Genomic DNA, 6,519 nt, shown 5'->3' with positions numbered 1-6,519 from the left:
CACACTCACACTCATACACACACTCACAGATACACACACACACACACACACACTCACACACCCCTTGTAAGCAGCTGATAAATGCTTCTTGCCTGGCCTGGCTTTCCAGCAAGGCTGGGCCAATTCACTGCACCAGTGCAGCCCCGCGGCAGCACAGTTGTTTTCATTTGCATTTCTGCAGTTATTAGTGATTAGGAACAATTCTGTCCTGCTACTTAGTTGCACTTTCCACTTTAAAACCCTGTGTGTCTCCTCTGCCCATTGATCTACTGGGGGAATGGTTCTGGTCCTTAGATCCCAGACATCAGGCCTTTGTCAGGAAGAGCTGCTGCCCGGACAGCTTTCCCAGTTACTTGGCGACTTTCTCGTTTTCACCTCTGGAACTGGCTCTTTTTTCTCCTTGGGATGCAGCTGCCTTCCAGGGGAGAGCTCTCCTCCTCCCTCAGGCCGTCCCCAAGGATGTATCTTGCACGTGTCGCTGTGCTTCTGCTGTGGCTGCTCCTCTCAGGGTTCTGGATGGTAACTCTTAGGGCCCAAGCTTTCACCAGTCACTGACAAGCCCCCACCAGCGAACCTCCCAGGGAGAATCAGCTGGGTGACTCAAGTGGGTTTTGATGAAGGCTGTAGTGACACAAAATATCTCCCAAACCCAAACCTCGAGTGTGCTCTCTCTTTGCACATACATGTGCCCTAGGGAGAGTGGAACTTCTAGTAGAATGTTACTGAGGGACACACTGAGAGAACATAAGGCTAAGGGGACCTCACAGCCCTTTATGACAGAATTTACACTAGGTAAGTCTGAGTGTGCCTCTGATTTCTAATCCCTTTCAAGGTATGCCTGAATGTCTCAGCCTGAGCCTCAGAATCCAAGCCCTTACAGATGGATTCCCCTTAAAAATTAGGCTCTCACCTGGATCCTGGATAGTCATACAACGCTAGCCCATCCCCTTTTCTACTTTTTTTTTTTTTTTGCTTTTTCCAGGGGAGAGGGCAGGGCAATTGGGGTTAAGTGACTTGCCCAAGGTCACACGGATAGTAAGTATTAAGTGTCTGAGGCTGGATTTGAACTCAGGTCCTTCAGACTCCAGGGCTGGCACTCTATTCACTGCGCCACCTAGCCACCCCACCTTTTCTACTTTTAACCTATTAGAATGAACTTCTCTAGTTATGAGAGTTTGTCTTGCAAAGGGCCCAGGCCCAGGCCAAGCAGAATCTTTTGGCTGTTGAGGGTTAGAGTTGGGAGGGCTGGTTCAAGTATGAAAGAATTCACTTAGACCTTCCCTTTTAGCCAATGGGAGCCTTCTATTTTAAGTGAAAAAGCCTCATGGGCCTCCTTAGCAAGAAAGCTAAGTGAGGTCCCAATATTTGGGGGAGTTATGCTTATATAGAAGTTTCAGAATGATGATGTAGTTTTAGAGGTTTTTATGGGGGTTAAAGATTGAAGACAGGGCAGGAAGACATAGGGTGAGGGAGACAAAGGGAATTCTTTATGGTTTAAGGATTTAAGGACAGGGCAGGAGGGCATAGACAGGTTAAAGATCAAAGGCCAGGGTGGACACAGGATAATGTGAGGGATAATTTGCAATGGAGTTTCCCCATTCTGAAAAATCAAATCTAGAGTGGCTTCAGCATCCACTAGGCCCAAGTTTAGAAGTCACCTCACCTTACAGGAATCTGGGACTTAGAGCAAGGGAGACCCTCCCCAGGGCCGCCTCAGCACAAGACATGCCAAATAAGGCAAAGCTGCCTTCCTGGCCTTGCATTGGACACCCATGTGTTTCTGTGTCCTTTGTCTCCAAGAAAGATTCCTGGGCTTAGGTTGTGGGCCGGCCTCCCTACCAAGGAGAGTGAAGGCCAGTTGCAGGGTTGGGTTATAAAACCATGGGCTTGCTTCTACCTGTCGCTCTCTCCCTGGCCGATGCCAGATGACAGGAGCAGAGACCCTTTATCATGAGAAAGAGTAAAGACCTTTTCTCATCTCAGACTCAGACTCTGAACACTTTTATCCCACACAGTAAGGCAGACAAAAGCAATTATTTTGGTACAAGGTTGCAGATAAGGGCTAAAGAACTTTAGGACACCTTCAAGTTACCAGCTTCACAGAGTATTGGAAAAGCAATCCTGAAGATGATTTTTAACCCTTAGGGCACCATTTGCATCCACATCAGTTCCAATCACGCTGATGATTCTTCTTTCCACATGTGGACAAGGGCAGTCCTTATAGCCTTTGGGAGAGGCCTCCCAAGGCCCCTGTAGACGTGGTTCTCTTCTGGGTGGGGGGGGCGTCATGGGGAGCCCCGGGGGGGGTGACCCGTTCTTTTCACATTCTTGGTCAGCCACTCCCTCGTTGTCAGCCCCTTTAGGGGTTACTGCTAGGTGGGGGGGAGGGGGCTGAGGAGACACTCTCTCGCACCTGAAGCAGATCTCTATTAGGGACAGACAGCCTGCTCAGTCTAACAGCCAGAGTCAGGTTGAGAGCCGGGCTTCTGCAAAGCCAGCACCCCACCTAGAAGGTGTGGGAGACTGGATTAGTTAAATTGCTTCTCAAGAGGCCCTCCAGCCCCTGGGGTGTGACTGCACTCACCCCCAGGTCCAGAACTCTCCCCACCCCCCTCCCAGGTAGGGTGACGAACAACCCCAGGCTACCTGGAGTGGCTTAGGGAGAGAGGGAGCAAAACTGTAAAAGCTCCCTACACCCTCCCCCAGCAAAAGAGAGCCCAGAGCTGCCCTCCCCCAACACAAACACCCCACCCCGACCCCCCTAGCTGCAGGGCAGAAGATCCACCCAGCAGTGTGCCAGCCCAGGCAGAGGACCCCACCCCCCCAGGAGGTGCAGGCTGCCTGCTGACGTTTGTGGAAAGGCCTTGAAGTCCTTGGTGGTGTCTCTGCTGCTGTGCTCTGAGTCTGCGACCATTCTGCCCAGCCTCAGGACTCTGGGTGTGTTTGTGGGAGAGGGTGCCCCGAAGGTTTGGGGAAATGCTTGACATGTGTTTGCTATGCTTTTATTAAAGGCTGAGAGTGTTGGCTGATAAAGGGTAGCCCCAGGGTGGGGACTCATGGGTGGGCATTTTGGAGGATGGCCTTCACTAGGTTACCCTAGATTATGGGAGTAATTCCAGTCAAGTCTCTGGAGAATGGGCCTGGAGTCAGGCCAGAGAGCCCCAGGGGGCTGGAACTTGACCGATGAGTTGGAAAAGCTACCACTTCCTGGGTGGCTCCATGGCCAATGGACAGGAGGAAATAGCTCTGGCTTGGCCACAGAATTGTATGGAGAGTAACTAGGTAAATAAAACTAGTTTATAACAGAGGCGGGGAGCTCTTGGGAGCAGAGAGGCCCCTGGCTAGAGCGGGGGCTCTGAACGGGCAGCTTGTGGTCAGTCAGCTCAGTCCGTGCAGTGGGCATCTGACAGTACCTATGGGGCAGAGGAGGGTGCAGGGCCTGGCACTGCTGCCCTCAGCCCTCCACTCTCTGAAGTCTCTACCCCTCTGACGCCCCCTCTGAGTCTATTCTTTCCCTTTCTGGGGATTTTCTTCTCTCTTGTCCCTGTCTAGAATGGGCAGTATTTCCTGGGCTAAGCAGATGAGTAAAAACTCCACATTCAGACGGCCAAGGCAAGTCTGGGTTATTCCTTCTCCATCGAGAGGAGGCTGGACATTCCTTCCTGGAGTTCGGAATTTTGCTGTCCCTGGCAAAATCAGCTGCCTGGCACAAAAACCTGGGGCCCGAAACAAATAAACCCCAGTATATGATAGAGCAAAGGGGTTACGCAGCTCCCCAAGGACCCCACAAAGGCTGCCATGCCCAGCAGTGTCTACAATATCTACCCCAGACTTCAGAAAGACGTGGAAAGACTTCCATGAACTGATGCAGAGTGAAGTGAGCAGAACCAGGACTGACTTTAATGGACTCAGCCCTTCTCAGCCCTAAGACAAGTCGCAAAGACTCAGGATGGACATGCTGAGCACATCCAGGGAAAGAGCCGTGGAGAGTGAGTGCAGAATGCAGCAGGCTTGTGACACATGTGTGTGTGTGTGCGTGTGCGTGTGTGCGTTTTCTTCCTCCTGCTTCTTCCCTTTCCTTCTGACTCTTCTTTCACAACATGACTAATGTGGAAATGTGTTTAACATGATTGTACATGTATCACCTGGATCAGATTGCTTGCCATCTTGGGGAGGGAAGAGGGCATAGAAGGAGGGAGAAAAATGTGGAACTCAAAACCTCACAAAAATGAATGTCGAAAACTATCTTTACACATAATTGGAAAAGATACAATACTATTAAGGACCTCAAAACCCGCCACAATCCTCTTCCATGATGACAGGTTTCCAAGCCTGTCCCCGCCAAGCAATAGCAGCCACAGCTGGCCAAAGTCCAGAAGTAAACAAGGCGTGCCCGTGACTGAACACAGTGCATGGCTCTTAATCGATGGGCATCGGCTGAGTGCATGCCAGGACAAACTTGCAACACTCATCACGTGGGACGTTGGTGGCTGGACTGGTCACCCTCCCGTGACCCGCTGGCCCCACACCGGGGCTGATCCCAATCCTCACTGGAAGAATTTACATTTCATCTGCCATCTTGGAGGCTGCTTTGTCAATGGGCAAGCCGCCCGGCCTCTTCTGCTGGCCGGGGACCTGCACGTTCTGTGAATGCCAAGATGTCAGAGCAGGGCTGTTGCCATGGGGCAGGGCCCAGAAATGGACAGGAGCACCAGATCACTACCTTTCTTTCAGCATTTTTGGGCTGATGATGAAGCTAGGGAGGAGCTTCTCCTGACTCCTCTCTGCACTTAGAGACGTATTGGCCCCGAGTCTCTGCAGTTCCTCTGTCCTCAGAGACCCCAAACCACAAGTCAACGCGAAGGTGCTTCCCCAACAGCAGCAGGCAGGACATAAAGCCCGTGGCGCCATTCTGGGTAGGATCGGAGGCAGGCTCCCAGAACCCGCTGGCTCTGCTGCCATTTTTATTCTGGTCACTGGTTGTGGTCTCCTCAAGGCTGGCACAGTGCTGCTCGATGCCCGTCAGGCCAATATCTCTCTGAACATTACATGTCCTGAGTCTCTCCCTTGGTCTGAGTGGATCCTGGCAGGAAGGACACACTGAGAACAACTTCTCCCATGATACTTGGGCAACCTGGGAGGCTTCCTGGGTCCTCGTGGGGTACGTCTGGGGCACCTGGAAAGTGTCCATCACCACAATCTATGCCTCACGTTCCTGCTGTCTCTGTCCAGAGACAGGGGGTTGTGCAGATGAGTTCCAAAGCTTTGTACACACCGGCGTAAGCAGGAGCCCAGGCCGCCACCTCTTGGGTACAGCCCTCTGCTGCCATCTCAGGCCTGTACAGCCTGTTTCTTTCCAGCTTTCTTTTCTTTCTCATCCCCAATCATCTGTTCAGTTTTCACAGCCACAGAGCAATGTGCCTTAAGCTGTGCTGACTGCTTCCTGGTGCCATGATGGTCCAGAAGGCCGTGACCCAGTCCCCACTTCTGCTGATATCTGTAGGAAGGAGCCCCCAAAGACACCCTTTGGGGTCCTCTGCCATCACCCCCTTCCAACCTGGTGTGAGCCTTAGCCCGTCACCCGCATACAACTGAGGCAAGGCGGGTTGGCTCAATGACAGGAGATCCGCGTCCCTCCATGGCTGCCATTGACCCTTTCTGTGTACCTCCATGTGCTGGTGGTCTAGCTCTGCCACCCCTTGAGGGCACACAAGCCTTTCCCGGCTTGTGTCGAATAAGCTGGAGCTGCCTGTGGTTAGTGGTCAGCCTTCAGGCCCTCCTGGTGATTTTGCTCCACACCCGCTGGTTCCTGCTGGTCTCCCCTGAGCCTCAGGGGCAACAAAGGCCAGCCCTGGCTGGGTGCCTTGTGTGTGGCAGTAGCTGACTCACATGTCTGCCCAGTGGCCCTCAAGGGGCTTTGTTGGCTCCAGAACTGCTTAGGGAAACCTTCCCTGTGCCCTCCTCTCTTCTGCACTTTCCACGGCTCTTTCTCAGGCTCAGCTCAGGCCCTGAACCATGCCAGATTTCCCAACTTCAGAAGATGAGCAAAAGCTACAAATCCAAGCCATTCAGGTGGGTCCCCATCTGGAGCAGGGCACGGCCCAGAGTGGGGGGGAGGAGGGGTGTGGACCTGTAGTGAAGGGGAAGGCCCCTTCTAACCAAGTCAGAGAAGAGCCTTGGTCAGCCCCTCCCTTACTAGGTATAGCAGCAAGCACCCCATCGTCCCCAGGGTCGCTGCCAACACAGGTTCTTGGATCTGCTTTGATAAAGGAAAGCAACTCAAAGTGGGTTAACAAGCTTACTTTAATCAGTCAAATATGTATCGTTTACCTAGTTCAGGGGAAAAAGGTCAGCACCCCGAACTTCAGAGTATACAGACAGAATTATCAAGACAGAGAAACAGATCAAGTAGACAGATTTCCAAATTGTCCAAACATTACATCCATACCAAATCAACATCTGGGTTTTTTCAAAGCGGGGGGCTCTCAACAACAGCTTCCTAGAGTCTCATCTGATCAA

Source organism: Petaurus breviceps, unplaced genomic scaffold, assembly GCF_028583685.1.
Source record: "Petaurus breviceps papuanus isolate PSGF00001 unplaced genomic scaffold, PetGlider_PUasm1.0 90038, whole genome shotgun sequence".
NCBI lineage: Eukaryota > Metazoa > Chordata > Mammalia > Diprotodontia > Petauridae > Petaurus > Petaurus breviceps.
The sequence above is the reverse complement of the archived record's forward strand: the minus strand, read 5'-3'. Positions refer to the sequence as shown.